At 44.5% G+C, this 17874-nt stretch overlaps 1 pseudogene; it reads right to left on the bottom strand.

Annotated features, from left to right (window-relative positions):
• Positions 1-1443, bottom strand: LOC150048585 (zinc finger protein Helios pseudogene; annotated as a pseudogene).
• Between the last annotated feature and the right edge of the window lie 16431 nt (positions 1444-17874).

Below are 17874 nucleotides of genomic sequence, written 5' to 3'. Positions count from 1 at the left end.
CTAGTGGAATGTGTGCTCCCCTCGAACAATGTGTGATGAAAACTCATAAGGGTCCTGGCTTCTGTAGCCACAGATGTTGCATTCCAGTGGGTCCCAGTAGCCATGGAAACCCATGTGAACGGTGTACATGACATAGTCTAGGAAAAGGACTCGGCAGTGCTCACACTTGAAGGCTCTTATCTGTTCTCCTTCTCCATTGAAAACCTTATAGATGTCCTTCAGCGAGCCCTTAGAAGCCTTGGTGACATCCAAAGCCTTGACATCCTCCTTCATGTAAGCTGGGCTTTGTTTCCTCTTAGGATTTAAGGCAGGGTTTCCTTGGTAGGACTTGTGGTCCTCGTGGCCGCTTTCTGAGTCAGTAGAATCCAGGCAGCTATTGCTGGGGGAGGCCTCTCTTTCCTGGGGTCGACTCTTTGGTCTGATGAGAGAGATAGGGCCATCCATGTTGTTGTCATGACTATCAGAGGTTTCCCTGCTAATGGGTCTTTCTATCCTATTGGGATGATAGACCTGAGAATAAGCTGAGCTTATGACTGGGGCCTCAGCGATTGTGCTTGGCGGATGCTGCATCAGAGGGTGAAGGGCCTCAATTCCAAGGTAGGTGATTGCATTGTTGATGACTTGGTCCATCCTGTGAGACTGCATCAGCTCAGCCTCCTTCTCATAAGTTAAGTTCATATCCAAGTGGATATCTGGGGAGCTGAATCGCATGAGCTCCCCCCACCCCCAAAACATGTGGAGTGGAGCTTTTACATTTTCCCATATTTCCAGCGAGCTTCTCTATGACAGCAGGTCTCTCAAAAGGCACCAGAGAAATATTGTTGTGCATAATAGGCTCTTGTTTCTTACAATCGTCTATAGGAGGTGCGTGGTGACGCATGACCTGCCCGGCAGACTCCATGCTGACCTTCTGAAGATAGTCGTGTTCCTCCAGGGACCTGCGCTGCTTGTAGCTCCATCCACAGCAGTTGCACTTGTGAGGTTTACCCCCAGAGTGGGTCCTGAGGTGTCCTGTGAGGGCGTCCCTTCTTCTACATGCATAGCTACAGAAAGGCCGTTTGAACGGCTTCTCTCCAGAGCGTCACTCTGAAGCTCCACACTGGTTACAGGGGAAGGGGCGCTCACCATTCGGAAGCCGGATTCCTCCCTCGCCTTGAAGCTCCTGGACTAGCTGTTCTCAGTTAGGGGCTCTTCTAGGCTGCTACCCTCATCATGGCCCCTGATCTCATCTTCACGGCTCGGGGGTTTCCTGTCACACTCTTGATCACTCTGCATTTGTAGCTTTACTGAATCTGTGCTTGTCGTGTGACTTGGAGAGGCATGCTGCTGCCCATTGGGTGTGCTTGAGGCGAGGTCAGTTGCCATGGTGGAGTGCTCCCTTTCGGGAGAAAGCTCACTGTCACCTGTTATCTAGCCAGCAGTAGTCTCTGTTTCCATAGTCCAAGTGCACGTGTTCCGCCGGCTGGAGAGGAGAGGTTGGCACAGTGCGTGGAGGGCCGAGCCGCGCGCGGAGCTGCAGGTGCTGCAGTGCCAGGCCGGGGCACCGCGCTCCGGGACCCACCCACCGCCACCCACCGGCCCTGGTGGCTTTATTTGGATAGCAAAAACTCGCCAAGTCTGTGGGATATACAAATAAAATTCATGTAGAATATAAGACAGCAGCCTCCCTTTTTAGGCGATTTTTCTGCTCAGCTGGTCACTTCAGAATTTTTTTTTTTTTGCCAGTCCTGGGCTTGAGCTCAGGGCCTGAGCACTGTCCTTGGACTTTCTCAAGGCTAGAGCTCTACCACTTGAGCCTCAGCACCACTTCCAGCTTTTTTCTATGTATGTGGTACCAAGGAATCGAACCCAAGGTCTTCGTGCATGCTAGGCAAGCACTCTACCACTAGGCCAAACTCCCAGCCCACAGGAATTCTTTATACTTTCCCTTGCCTTGACCTCTGAGCTGGCCGTACTCTTAAGCAGAAGGAGGTGTTTGCAGCTGAAGTAAAGTGGCTTCAGGAATGAAGTGGGGTGGGAAGGTTGGGTAGACCCGTTGCATAATTGAGTTCCCTTCTTGCTAGTGCCTGAACTTGCCATCATCCCCTCCCAGGCTGCCTGTCTTGGCACATTCCATTTCTGCTTTCTGGAAAGTCCCCTGCTTTCCTCTTCACCTGGCCTATCCTACCTAGATAGTTGTTGTCGGCGATTGAACTCAGGGCTTGGGCCCCATCCCTGAGCTTTCTTTTGCTCAAGGCTAGTGCTCTACCACTTTGAGCCACAGCACCATTTACAGGTTTTCTGGTGGTGAACTGGAGGTAAGAATCTCATCAATTTTCCTCCCCCAGGCTGTCTACAAACGGTCATTCTCAGATTTCAGCCTCCTGAGTAGCTAGGACTGCAGGTGTGAGCCACCAGTGCCTGGTTTCTTTGTCTTCATTTGGACTCTGCTAGCTAAGGTGCTGCCATGATGGCAACTCAGTGCTCGATGCCCACATCTGCGCATGATGTGGGGCCAGAGATGGGCCACCACTCATCTACATCCCCATCATCACCCTTCTCCTCTTCCAGAAGTACCTGGGACCTGAACGCTGCTTCCTGGATTATTTCACTTGAATCATTTAGCGGTTAGCAAAGCAAGCAGGCACATGTTCAAGCAAGCAACTTTTGTCTTTATTTAATTCACAAGGGCGAGAATGTCCTATTTCATCGTATAATACTGATGAAGTCATATAAATCACTGTTCTAGTAAAAGCTTTGTTCAAAATATCCTGGTCCCCTGGGCACGGTGGCTCACACCTGTAATCCTAGCTACTCAGGAAGCTGAGATCTGAGGATCAAGGTTCAAAGCCAGCCTGGGCACAAAAGGACGCGAGACTTTTATCTCAATTAACCCCTAGAAAACGGAAGTGGGGCTTGGCTCAAGGATAGGGTTGTAGCCTTAAGCTGCAGAGCTCTGGGACAATGCCCAGGCCCAGGGATAGGGCGGTAGCTTTGAGTTTAAGAGAGCCTAGGCCAAGTTCAAGTCCCATGACCCACAAAACAAACCATCCTGTTCCATGTAGTACTCTTAGCTTCCAAGAGGGGGCAGAAGAACACAGAAAAACAAAAGTTCATCTCTAAATTTAGATGCAGGCTTGCCAATCTTGCTAGTGCAACTCTTTCTTTAACAATTTTCAGGAGAAAGCAGCCCTTGTCAGCTGATAAACATTACTATGGAATAAGGCCTTCCAGATGAAGGCTAGTTTTCATTTAATATTCTTTGATGCCACCACACCTAAGTTAACGGTTCTTTAAAAAAGGGGGAGGAGAGAGCCAGGAGCTGGTGCTTCATGCCAATAATCCTAGCTACTCAGGAGGCTGAGAGCTAAGGATTGTGGTTCAAAGCCAGCCTAAGTAGGGAAGTCTGTGAGACTCTTATCTTCAATTAACTACCAAAAAGCCAGAAGTGAAGATATGATTCAAGGGTAGAGCACTAGCCTTCAGCACAAAAACTCAGGGAGAGAACCCTGGACAGGCCCTGAGTACATGCAAGCACGTGCACATGGACAGACGCACACATACACACACACACACACACACACACACACACACACACACATACTAAAAGTCATTGTCTATCATTTTACTATAGTCTTTTTATTAAAGAATTTATTAACATTGATTTTTATATCATATTTCAAATGACATGTTTAACAAATGAGTGTTCAAGAAGGGAATCTCTATATATAATCGTTGGCACTTAGTTTTTAGAACATATTCAAAATTAGGCTAAGGGTTTGTATATCATAGATACATATTAATTTATGAAATAAAATGTTATGTTTATAGAGTCATAGTTTTTTTTTTTTTTGGCCAGTCCTGGGCTTGAGTGCAGGGCCTGAGCACTGTCCTTGGACTTTCCTCAAGGCTAGTGTTCTACCCTGAGCCACTGCACCACTTCTGGCTTTTTCTATGTATGTGTACTGAGGAATCGAACCTGGGTCTTCGTGCATGCTAGGCAGGCACTCTACCACTAGGCCAAACTCCTGGCCCGAGTCATAAGTTTTTATGTCTATGTAGTTATGTTTATATTTCTAATACCATGTCCATAGCATTGGGTAGGCAAATATTGAGTCCTCGCTCTTGCACTGTTTGGATCTAATAGCCACATATTAAGGATACCATGCCTCTTGACTTGTCTCACTCAACATGATTTGCTCTGGATTCATCCACATCCCTGCAAATGCCACTATTTTATTTTGTCTGTTGGCTATGTAGAATTCCATTGTATCTATATCTATATCTATATCTATCTATTTATATATACCACATTTTCTGTATCCATTCATCTGCAGTAGGGCATCTGGATTGTTTCCATCGCCTGGCTATTGTGAATAGTGCAGAGATAAACATAGCTGAGCACGTGTCCTTATCATATCTTGGGTTATGATGATCAGGGTAGATGCCCAGAAGTGGTATTGTCTATCATTTTACTATAGTCTTAAAAAAAAAAGTAGGTGCTTATTTTTCAATCAGTGACTTGTAAAGTGCTGAGACATGACTAGTTCAGCCAGATCATGCAAGGGAAATGTGAACCTTTACAAATTATGACTAAATAGAGCCATCCATTTCCTCTCTCCCACCCCCCTGCTGGGAGTGGGAAATACATAAAGTAAATAAGGAAGGGGAAAAAAAAGGACAAGAAAAGAAAAGGGAAACAGTTGAGGCAACAGAGCAAATACCCAGAATCTAATTCCTTCTGCTGTCTCCATCACAGCTCCAGATCATGGGGGCTGGGCTCTGCCCATGTCCTTTCCTATGCCCAGTGTCCAGGCCTGGAACGAGGTAGCCAGAACTCAGTAGATGAGACCTGAAGGACTACATCTGGCCTGATCATATCCACTACTCCAAGGGAATTCCCAAGGCCTGCCATTTCCCATTGCTCAAGCAAGGGTTGTACATTGAGAAATAGAGTCTCTTTAGGCAGGTACCCCACATCGAACTTCATTATTTTAAACTACGCAGGAAGAGTGCAGCAAAGAAGAGGTACAAGACCACAGGAGGCTGCCTGTGGTTTGTCCCACAGCCCACAAGGGCAGCTTGAATGTAGACACACTATCGACTTCTTGCTTCAGGTGATCAGAGGTCTTCTAAGGTAAACTGATGTCCTTTCTCCCTCTCTGCCTGGAAGTCCTAAGAGAGCTGGGCTCTCTCTTCCTCACATTCTTTTCAATATCAGCTTCCTTGTGTTGTTTTCAGTCTTCCTGCTCTTCGTTCTCTTCTGTTGCATTCTGTTTGTACTTCCTAGAGGTAATATATATATATATATGTGTGTGTATATATATACATATATATTACCATTTGAACTATTTTAAAATTTTTAACGTTTTATTGTTACTATAAAAGTATATACAGAGGGATTACAGTTATACAAGTCAAGAGTATATATCTATATATCTATATCTATTTGGTTTTTTCTTTTAGCTTTAAATTTATGCATATATATATATTTTTTTTTTGTCTGTTGTGGGGCTTGAACTCTGAGCCTGGGTATTGTCTCTGAGCTCTTCAGCTAAAGGCTACTGTCCTATCCCTTGAGCCCCAGCCCTACTTCTGGTTTTCTGGTGGTTAATTGGAGATAAAAGTCTCACAGACTTTTGTGCCCAGGTTGGCTTTGAACTGCAATCCTCAGATCTCCTGTGCAGCTAGGGTTACAGGTACGAGCCACGGGTGCCTGGCAAAAGTGCATTTCTTTTTGGATAATGTCATCCCTCCTGCCATGCTCCCAATTTTTCCCTACTGTTCCTACCTACAAGTTCTAGAGTTCATTTTCCACATGGCGTGTAGTGATCCTAGGGATAAATTTGAAAACTAGGTTCTTGGCAATCAGTAAGAGCCTGGCTATTTCTATGTATGTATGTATTTATTTTTGCAAGCCCTGAGCCTTGAACTCAGGGCCTGAGCACTATCCTTGGGCTTTCTCAAGGCTAGAGCTCTACCACTTGAGCCACAACGCCCCTTCTGGCTTTTTCTATGTATATGTGGTACTGAGGAATCAAACCAGGGTCTTCATGCGTGCTAGGCAAGCACTCTATCTATCACTAGGCTAAACTCCTGGCCCTGAGCCTGGCTTTTTCTTTTCACAGTAACACAGAGTCACTTGAAAATGTCTTCTATTTATAAGGCAGCTTCACATGATTCCTCTTGTTTATAGAGACAGAGACTCTTCCGATTCTTTCCAGGGACCTGACAAAATAATAAGACACCTCTCCTGGCAGAGGAATGAAGTAGGACTCAGAAAAAGACTGTTCTGGGCTTGTTGGTCAGGTAGGGTTTTTTTTTTTTTTTGAGTCATAGGTTTTTATGTCTATATAGTTATGTTTATATTTCCATTACCATGTCCATAGCATTTCGCATGCAGATATTGAGTCCTCGCTCTTGTACTCTTTGGATTTAATAGCCACATATTAAGGATACCTGTTGGTCAGGTAGGTTTTTAAAAGCACAAAAGAGACAAGAATCCCCTTCCTCGGCCTCCCCTGGGGCAATGCAGAAGGCTGGTTCATCTGTGGTGTGGATTAGCACTGGGGCAGGAGGACTCTGAGACAGGGGTAAGTGAGCTCAGGGATGTTTGGACTTACTGTAGTGCTTGACACAGTGCAGCCTCTGCTCCATCTCCCCCCCCCTTACCCCCCCCCCCCCACTCTGCACCATCCCAGTCCTGGGGCCATAAAAAGTAGGGTGGATATGAGGGGAAGACTTCCACCAGAGGGCAACCATTCCAGGAAGTAATGTGGAGACATGGAGATGAGAGAAAGGGTCTTTGAAGGGGATAGGGCAGTGTGCATATGTTACGAGCTTTTCACATCTTTAATCCAGTTGCTACAACAACCTTGAACTATTGCTGTACCCATTTCTCAGATGGGAGTACTGAGTCAGAAGGAGCTCCAATAAGTTTTTGGACAGTTCCCTTGAAGACACCCATGACACCATTCACACAGGAGTGCAATTCCCATGTAGCATTCTGAACAAAGTCCTCAAGAATCATGAAACATACAAAAGGCGGAGCCACGATTTTCCCCTAGGCAGTCTAGCCTGTTGTTCTTAGCAATATTTCATTCTTCACCTTCTGAGATAATCTTTTCTGGACCCCAGCATTACCAGTCACCTGGACATCTCTGATCTAACAGGAATGAACACTGGACAGGTATAGAAAATGGACTTGGGGCTTGGGGTGAGAGTTCTAGGTCTTGGTCAGTGATTTGTGAGACTTCACCTCACTTCTCCACACAGCCACTGTTTGGCCCCTCCTTTGTCTCAGGATTAGGGTGAGGGCTGGGATTAATGAATGTGAAGATGCTTCTGCTGCCCTGCAGGTGTGAACCTGCCAATGTTACTACAAAAGAAGGGGCCTCGTGGGCCAGCAGGCAGTCCTTTAGTACCTGGGAGGCAATGTGTGTGGTGTATTGACTTTTTCTGGCTCATTTGCTTTCATGAAAAAAAAAAAGTATTTTTATCTTGAGTTAGTAAAGCAGAAGATGGAGCTTTTGTGTGTGCACAGAGGAGGCCAGGAAATGAAAACCATGTGGGTCCTACCTGGGACCTAAAGCTTCAAGCTTCCACGAGGAAAAAAATTAAAAAGACTATGCTCTATGTTCTTAGGTGATAAAACAGAGAAAAATGAACTAGGCCTGCACCCTTGACCCATTGTTTCTTTTGAACAATTATGTCTGGTTTTTAGGCAGCTGAACAACAAAATCACATTTCATTTGTGGAAATAAGACAACATTGAGTGGAATAAGAGCCTCAGGATGCTGCAGCCAAAATGAGCTTAAGTGAATTGGCCTCAGGCACTCCCTGGAGTTGAATAAGAGGAGGAATGTGTGGACTGGCATCTTGCTTTTTCTTACTGTCCTCTCCAGAGGGGATCAAGACTTATGTGTGGACAAGTGCTCCTGTTTACTAGTCTTTTAGGAAAAGAGGCTGAAGGAAGTTCTTCTGCAACCCCTCACTTCCTTTCTAACCCACGCTTGCAGAAACAATCCAGCTATCTGCCTGAGGTGTCTTGAAAGTGACACCACTGTGGATCCTTGTTAGGGCCATGGTAACAAAACATGCCAACGATCTTGGCATCAGTTTAGAAACTTGATTGAGTGTGTGTGTGTGTGTGTGTGTGTGTGGAGAGGTTTTTTTTTTTTTTTTGGTCAGTTGTGGGACTTGAACTCTAAGCCTGGGCATTGTCTCTGAGCTCTTGAGCTCAAGGCTACTGCCTTACCCCTTGAGCCACAACATCACTTCCAGTTTTCTGGTAGTTAGTTGGAGATAAGAGGCTCATGTTCTTTTAGTGCCTGGGCCGGCTTTGAACCCCAATCCTCAGATTTCAGCCTCATGAGAAGCTAGGATTACAGGTGTGAGTTTTAATAAACTTAGATGTATAACCAGGTAAACAGTAAGTACCTCTCACATCATAAGTATGGAGATGGGACTGGGAGTTTGGCTTAGTGGTGGAGTGCTTGCTTGGCATGCACAAAGAATCAGGTTCAATTCCTCAGCACCCACATACATAGAAAAAACCAGAAGTGGTGGCTCAAGTGGTAGGGTTCTAGCTTTGAGATAAAAACCCAAGGACAGTCACTGCTCAGCCCTGAGTTCAAGCCTAGGACTGGCAAAAAAAAAAAAAAAAGAAAAAAAAGAAAAAGAAAAAGTATGGAGTCGGGGCTGGGAGTTTGGCCTAGTGATAGATTGCTCACCTAGCATGCACAAAGACCCTGGTTCGATTCCTAGGTACACATACATAGTAAAACCAGAAGTGGCAAAGCTCTAGCCTTGAGAAAGCCCAAGGACAGTGCTCAGGCCCTGAGTTCAAGCCCCAGGACTGGCAAAAAAAATATGGAGACAGTCAGGTGTTAGTGGTTCATGCCTGTAATCCTAGCTATTCAAGAGTACTGAGAGAATCAAGGTTTGAAACCAGCCTGGGCAGGAAAATCTATGAGACTCTTATCTCCAATTAACCACTAAAAGGCTGGAAATGAATTTGTCGCCCAAGCAGTAGAGCAGCAGTCTTGAGTAAAAAGCTAAGGGACAGCTGGGTGCAGTGGCTCATGCCTGTAATCCTAGCTACTCAGAAGGCTGAGATCTGAGGATCTCAGTTCAAAGCCAGCCCAGGACTAAAGACCTGGGACTCCTATCTCCAATTAACCTCCAGAAAAGAGGACATGGTACTGTGACTCAAGGGCTAGGGCAGTAGCCTTGAGCTGAAGATTTCAGGGACAGCACCCCAGGTCCAGAATTCAAGCCCCAAGACTGATAAAAAGCTTAGGGACAGTGCCTAGGCTGTGAGTTCAAGCCCCAGTGTCAGCACACACACATACACACAAGTGTGGAGGCAGATGACAGAGTAATATTTGAATGTAACATATTCTAAACATTAAAAATACGTATTTGAATTAACAGTCTTCAACATTTACATAAGAGAGCATTCACCCTGCCTGAGATTAGCAATAAGTCTTCATAAAACCTAATAAATGACGCCACCATGGACGGCTCACATCTGTAATCCTAGCTACTCAGGAGGCTGAGCTCTGAGAATCAAGGTTCAAAGCTAGCCTGGCAGGAAAGTCCGTGAGACTTTTTTGGGGGGGCGGGGGGAGGTAGTGGGGCTTGATTTTGGCGCCTATGCTCTGTCCTTGAGCTTTTTTGCTCAAGGCTAGTGGTCTACTTCTGTGAGCCATAGCACCACTTGTGGTTTTCTAGTGGTTAACGGGAGATAAAAATCTCACAGACTTGCTGGGCATGGTGGCTCATGCCTGTAATCCTAGCTACTCAGGAGGCTGAGATCTGAGGACCAAGGTTCAAAGCCAGCTTGGGCACTAAAGGACCTGAGACTCTTATCTCCAATTAACCTCTAGAAAACAGAAAGTGGGGCTTGGCTCAAGGGTAGGGGGTAGCTTTGAGCTGAAGATCTCTCACAGACTTTTCCACCTGGGCTGGCTTCAAGCCTCAACCCTCAGATGTCAGCCTCTTAAGTAGCAAGGATTGTAGCACTTGCTCCAGGAGACTGTCATCTCCAATCAACTACTGAAAAGCTGGAAAATAGTGCGGTGGCTCAAAGTGGTAGAGCACTAGACTCGAACACAAAAGCTTAGGAACAGTGCTCAGGCTTTGAGTTCAAGCGCTAGGACTGGCACACACACACACACACACACACACACACACACACACACACACACACATCACTCCTTCATTGAATGAGATGGTTCCTGACTTGAATATTGAGGAAAGGAATTGGATTGGAAGAAAGGTGATTTTTCTCATAAAAATCATCAGTAGTTTGAATTTTTGAGGCAATTCACGGAGTCTTGGGAATTAGAACAAATTCAAAGGCCTTTTAACACAACCCCCCTTAGATAAGTAAACGGAAGTACTGTTTGGGCCACTGGAGTGGGTGCGGGGGCAACAGCTAGGTCTGGAGCCCTCCTTCACCACCTGGAGGAGAGGGGAGCATGGGGTGGCATCCTGCCCAGGCTGGGATCTCATGTGCTGGGCTCAGTTGCTCTGAGAGAAAAATATGTCACTTCTAATAGCACCTCATTTAAAAAGTTTGAATGGGACATCTGCTACAGGGAGAAATACATTTCAACTTGCTTCCTTTGTTTTCTTTCTTAATTTCTGATATAAGAGTGGAAGTGGGAAGATAGGCTGGAAGTTGAAAGACAGGAACATGAGCCATAAAAAACCACTGTGATCCACAATTAGAAAGCAAAATGGCTTACAGATGTCACCACACACACAGACATGCATGCACGCATGCACACACACAGAAAGAAAGAAAGAAAAACAGGCAGTCTTGAACCAAGGTTGTACCATCTTACCTTTCACACAAACTAGGTAGAAGAAAGTAGTGCTAATAAGAAGCAAGTAGAATCTTCTCTAGCATCATCCTGGCATAGGAAAGGCACAAGAGACTCTAGAGTACATAACACATATGCTTTCTATTCAGATTCCTGCACTGCATCATCCCGGTCCTGAGCTAATCAGAATTGACTTTTTTATTTATTCTGGGGTCACCATTTCCTTCCTTCCTTCCTTCTCTCCCTCCCTCCTTCCCTCCCTCCTCTCTTTCTCTCTCTCCCTCCCTCTTCTTTTCTTTCTTTCATTTCTTCCTTCTCTTTGATTCCATGCTGTGGACAGAAGCTAAGGTCTTAGGCATACTCTAGCACTGAACTCTACCTCTATCCTCTCTACCCCACCACACCCTGACACACTGGGGGCTACAACTCTAAATGGAAGTAGGCATTCTAGCAGAGAAGGGCTAGTATATGACTAGTTGCTGCTAAAGGTCTAGGAATAGGACTTGAAGGCACTAAGCTAGTCAGAGGATGCTAAGCTCCGTTGCTCAAGGCTGGTGCTCTACCACTTGAGCCACAGCTCCACCTTTTGTGCTTCTGATGATTAATTGGAAATAGAGTCTCATGGACTTTCCTGCCTGAGCTAGCTTCAATCCTTCATCCTCTGATCTCAGGCTCCTGAGTAGCTAGGATTAAAGGCGTGACCCACCATGTTATTAAGCCGGAGCTAATCTAAAGGAAGCCTGAAAGATCAAAATAGTTGCTCAAAGATCAAAATAGTTTTGCAGTAATTGAATTGATTGAAACTTTTCAGTTACTTTAACTCAGTTTGTAGAGACTTCAACTCATGAGGCTTTCGATTTCATATTTAACAAGGAATCTGAAAGTAGGCATTTGATTGTGTTAGATTGGTGGCTTAAGATGTAAGGGGCCAGCCTCCTGTACATTTTTGGCCTTTTCCTCAGAATCGTAGTTGTAGGCACTTGCCCCAAAGGCAGGAAAAAAGGCAGAAAGGGAGGCCAGCTTAGTCCATATCTGTTTTTAAATTTTTTTATTAAATAACTTATTAACATTGATTTTTACATCATATTTCAAATGATGTATTTAATAATTATTCAAGAAGGGAATCTCTCTATATAATCACTGGCACTTAGATTTTAGAACATAATTAAAATTAGGCTGAGGGTTTGTATGTCATAGATACATATTAATCCATGTAATAAAACACTACATCTATAGAGTCATAAATTTTTATGTCCATGTAGTTGTGTTTATATTTCCAATACCATGTCCATAGTATTGGGTATGCAAATATTGAGTCCTCGCTCTTGTACTGTATCTTTTTATTAAGAAATATGCAGCTTTCCCCAGGCACGCTGGCTCCCACCTGTAATCCTAGCTACCCAAGAAACTGAGATCTGAGGATTGCCATTCAAAGCCAGCTCAGTCACTAAAGTCTGAGTGACTCTTATCTCCAATTAACCACCAGAAAACTGGAAGTGGACTGTGGCTCAAGGGATAGGGTGGTAGCCTTGAGCTGAAGAGCTCAGGGAAAATATCCAGGCCCAGAGTTCAAGCCCCCATGACAGACTGGGAAAAAAAAAAAAGAAAAAAAGAAAGAAAGAAAAAAAACTATGCAGTAGGCTGGGAGTTTGGCTTAGTGGTAGAGTGCTTGCCTGGCATGCACGAAGACCTGGGTTCGATTACTCGGTACCACATATACATAGAAAAGGCCAGAAATGGTGCTGAGGCTAAGTGGTAGAGCTCTAGCCTTGAGAAAGCCCAAGAACAGTGGTTAAGCCCTGAGTTCAAGGTCCAGGACTGGCAATCCCCACCCCCCCAAAAAAGAACAAACCATGCAGCTTTCTCAGACCATGATTCTGAGTGGATTTATGTTTCTGTCTTATTGCTCAGAAATTATATGGGCAGGAGGGAATGACTAAGTAAACTAATACTGATTCACCTGAGATTGGGTACACAGATATTGTGATACAAATGGAGGTTGTGTTCATTCAAGGCCCACTAAATTGCTCGTGGGCCTTGAGTACTCATGGGGAGTGTGTACTATTAAATGAGATTTTAGTGTAATATATTCACAAATGTAATTTTTACTGTTAATAGCACAAAATACTTAATATGGTCAACTTTTCACTACACACGTTTCTCTGGCTTTTTTACCTCCGTCTGGAGAGCCTGTGTTATAATATCCATAGAATTTTCTTTGAAATAGCATGAGCCTCTACTTTCTTCAAAGAGACATTGTAAAGACTCAGCACAGCTGTTTGCCTCCAGGGTTCTGAGGCATAGGACAGCGGTTAGTTCCTTTGTGCATAGATCTCCTGAACAGCTGGAAGTAATTTTCAACCTAAGCATTTTACATTTCATGGGTGGGTGAATAACTCTGTGTGTGTGTGTGTGTGTGTGTGTGTGTGTGTGTGTGTGTGTGTGTGTGTGAAAGTTTCAGTAGGGATTTGTTTTAGTATAACAGAGTTAATGTGGGAAGAAATAGAAAACAGAACTATTTCCTGCTTCCCATGCAGGAAATAGGAGATAAAGACTCGAAATGATAGCTCTTATCCATACTTTCACACCTTTTGAGCTGGATGGATGTACATGATTATGCCAGTCTAGTGTTGGAAAATGGTTTGGGGTGGGTGGGAGGAGAATGAGGCCCACCCAGAACACAGCCAACCTTCAGGACTTCCTTATGCCAGATGTCCTTTTTTTCTTTTTCTGGCTTTATTCATTCATAAAGAGTTCTTAGCTTTTTGCCAGGCATTGGTGGCTCATTCTTGTAATTCTAGCTACTCAAGAGGCTGTGAGTGAGATCTGAGGATCAAGCTTCAAATTCAGCCTGGACAGGAAAGCCTTTAAGACTCGCTGCCACTAAAGTCACAGCTCCACTTGTGGCTTTTTCTGTGTATATGGTTCAGAGGAGTTGAACCCAGGGCTTTGTGCATGCTAGGCAGACACTCTACCACTAGGCCACACTCCTCGCCCATCATGCTAAGTTTCATGTCACAAAGTTCTGAGAAAGCAGGGCTACAGAGATGGCAGTCACAGGTCTCAAATAGCACAGTTTCAATGGTCATGACAGGAGTGTTGTCTTTAATCTTTCTATTAAAATGGTAACTGGGGGGGCCCGGCGTTTGGCCTAGTGCTTGCCTAGCATGCACGAAGACTTGGGTTCTATTCCTCGGTTACCACATACATAGAAAAAAGCCGGAAGTGGTGCTGTGGCTTAAATAGTAGAGTTCTAGCCTTGAGAAAGTCCAAGACTCTGAGCTCAAGGGCCTTGGTAACTGGGAGAAACTTGAGGTTCACCATTAGTTATTCTTCATTTTCTCTACCTGGTTCAGCATCATAAGGGAAGAAATTTGGCAGGATTGAGCTGCTCTTTGTTTTTTTCCTTTTTCAATGCTTCACTGTCTATAAACAACAATCTGCTCAACTCAGTTCATTGGACCACGTTTCTTGTGTTTTATGCAATGAAGAATCACCCAATTCTAGAATTAGCCATAACACCTACAAATTCTTTAAATTGTTGTAATTGTGTTGCTTGACAGCCTACTCCAGTTATGTACAATTGAACTTACTTACTGAATTTGTTTTGATGACCTGTTTTTTTCCAGTCCAATATCATTTTAATCTATCTTCTTAGTACATTTGGGGTACCTATAGCAGAATACTATGACTTGAATGGCTTATAAAGAACAAGAACTCATTTTTTCACAGTTCTGGCCCAAGGTTTGAGGTATTGTAGGGTCTACATGTGAAAGTCTGTTCCTGCTTCCCTGGTGTGCCCCCCCCCTCCCCTCACCAGTCTTGGGCTTGGGACTTGAACTCAGACCTGGGCACTGTCCTTGAACTTTCTCAAGGCCTAGTGCTATATGACTTGAGCCATAGCACCACTCTTGGCTTTTTCTGTATATGTGGTACCAAGGAATCCAACCCAGGGCTTCATGCATGCTAGACAGGCACTCTGCCACTAGACCAAACTCCCAGCCCATCCTGGTCTCTCTTTTATCAAGGCACTAATTCCATTAGTGAGGGTTCTATTCTTCATGAACTGATTGCCTTTCAAAATCTCTAACTCCAATCCAGTCACCAGTGGCTCATGCCTATAATCTTAGCTATTCAGGAGGCTGAGATCTGAGAATCACAGTTCAAAGCCAGCTGGGGCAGAAATGTCTGTGAGACCTTTATTGCCAATTAGTCACAGAAGCTGCGCCGTGGCTCAAGTAGTTCAGCGGCTCAAGTAGGTCAGCGCTAGCCTTGAGCAAAAGGAACTCAGAGAATTGCCCAGACCCAGAGTTCAAGCCCTAGTACTGACAAAGAAAAAAGTGTCCCCATCTCCAAAATATAATACCATCACCTTTAGGTTAATTGTCACTAACAAAGTTTGTTAGCACATAAACATTTAGATGATCTAAATCTGTTTCCAAATTTAGTGCCTCAAAGTTGTTTTTTCCCCTCCCCTTCCCTCCCTCCTCCTCCCCCTCCCCTTCCCCCTCCTCCTCCCCTTCCCCCTCCCCCTCCTCTTCCTCCTCCTCCTCCTCCTCCTTCTCCTCGTCTTTCTTTTTGGTGTTGGTCTTGTGGCTTGAACTTAGGGCCTGAGCACTGTCTCTAAGCTTTTTTGTTCAAGGGTGTTCTACATTTGAGACACTTGGGCACTGTCTCTAAGCTTTTTTGTTCAAGGGTGTTCTACATTTGAGACACAGCTCCACTTTGGGCTTTTTTTTTTTTTTTGATTCTTTTTTTTTTTAATTGTAATTAGTAAAAGGGTTACATGATATTTGCCAGATAGAAGGTGCATTAATTCCCACACACTGATACCCTTTCACATGTCTTGGTACCCATCACCCTCCCCCCACCTCCCCATCCCCGAGAATAGTTTATTATACAACCAAAGCAAACATGTACAGGGTCTGGGTGTTGTCCCTGAGCTTTTGTGTGCAAAGCTAGCACTCTAGCACTTGTTAGCACTCTAGCCCTTGAGCCACAGCTCTAGGCTTTTTGGTGGCTGATTGGAGAGTCTTATGGACTTTGCTGCTCAGGCTGATTTTGAACCTCTATTCTCAGATCTCAGCCTCTTGTGTAGCAAGGATTACAGGCATGAACTATCAGCATCTGGCAGATATATGTTCTTTGGTTTTTGTCGGTGGCAGATATATGGTCTTTTTTTTTTGTCCGTCATGGGGCTTGAACTCTGGGCCTAGGCATTGTCCCTGAGCTCTTCAGCTCAAGGCTAGTGTTCTACCACAGAGCCACTTCCAAACATATGGTCTTTAAGAGCAATGCAGAAGCTAGTTAAATATCTAGCCAAATATCTGGATGAGAACATAGGCTACACATCTTGTAGGCTCTTTAGTAAGAACTACTAGTAAGTCCTAAACCCATTATTTAGTCCGGAGTTACAAAAGACCCTAACCCCTGCTGGAAGAGGGTTTCTGATAACAGAAAGATCAATTAATATTGATTGCTGGCCACAAATCTGAGACCTCTGCAGTCTCACCCAATGACTTCATGCCTGGGTCCAGTTTAGAAAACCAGTGTTCACCTCTGTGAGTAGACTGCCCAAACTACATACCAGCTTCCATTCACTGATTGCAAACAGCTTAGGGCAGACAGGCTTTGGGACTGAGCCACAAACAGCATGTTTCAGATGAGGTTTGGGACTTCGGGGCCAGCCAGCCACCAGAGGTGGCTCATACAGGTTGCAGAGTTGCCAAAGGCATCAGTATCTGCCTGCAGGATCACACAACAGAGGTGGCATTGGAGGCAGCATGGACTCTGGCTCCACCCTCCCTGGCTAGGAGAGAATCACTTAACTGAAGTCAGGGTGAGCCTGCATTCACTGTCCTGGACCTCACTCCTGGGCCTATGGGCTGACTGCGGAAGGAGAAAGCACCTTTTCTTTTAGGTCACATTTATGTGATCTGCATGGTCTCTGCTTCTCCCTCCATTTCTCTTCCCCACAGCCATCATGTCTGAATCATAACACCTGCCTTTGAGTATTCAAAAAATTTTTTCTAGTCCTGGGGCTTGATCTCAGGGCCTGGGCACTGTCCTTGAACTTTCTCAAGGCTGGCACTCTATCATTTGAGTCTGGCTTTTTCTGTGTATGTGGTACCCAGGATTAAACCCAGGGTTTTGTGCATGCTAGGCAAGCACTGTACCAGTAGGCCAAACTCCCGGCCTCTATGTTTATTTTTTAAATTGTAATTAATAGAAGGGTTACAGTTATATTCACCAGATAGAAGGTGCATTACTTCACAAACACTTAAATACATCCCTTCTCATGTTTTTGTCCTCAATACAATATTTTCTTTTCTTTCTTTTTTTTTTACTATTGTACTCTGCTTTTTCATTAACTTCCTCTAATACACTTAGCCTCCATCTTTCTTCTCTATTCAATCAAATATCCCACCTATAGATATTGGAGTGATGGTGACTAGGGATTGCCACAAACACAAGGCTATCAACTGCAATAGCAGAGAATCAGCTCAGAGAAGATGATTGATTTAGCACGAGCTATTGAAAAAACACTGAACAATTTTTTAGAAGATTTTCAGCCTCTCTCTCTCTCTCTCTCTCTCTCTCTCTCTCTCTCTCTCTCTCTCTCTCTCTCGTTTTTTTATGAGACAATGGCTATAAACAGTACTGCCCAACTGGTTGCTTTTGCTCATGCGATATCTTCAGAGTTTGACATGGGAGAAAATCTTCTGTCAGTGAAAGTCAGGTATGGAACTACAGAAAGTGGGGATTTGGACATAGGTTCAAATCATTGTTGTTTGTTTGTTCTCTTTCTTGTATTTTGGGTGGGGGCAAGGGAGGCATAGGAAAGGATGGAGGAAGGATGAACAGATGTAGACATGGTACTCAGTTGATACTATAGAAAATCAACTGTACAACTTTTGGGAGGGATAAGAGGGGAAAACTGGGGAAGCAAAGGAAGGGAGTGACAGTGTCTGAAAAGTATACTCATTACCTGACATATGAAATGATAACCCATCTGTCCAGCACCCTAATAATAACAATTAAATTACAATTAAAAAGTGAGGAT

Source organism: Megascapheus bottae, chromosome 21 (genome assembly GCF_031878675.1).
Source record: "Megascapheus bottae isolate mThoBot1 chromosome 21, mThoBot2.hap1, whole genome shotgun sequence".
Taxonomy (NCBI): domain Eukaryota; kingdom Metazoa; phylum Chordata; class Mammalia; order Rodentia; family Geomyidae; genus Megascapheus; species Megascapheus bottae.
Note: the sequence above shows the minus strand (reverse complement) of the source record. Positions and strands in the feature narration are given on the sequence as shown.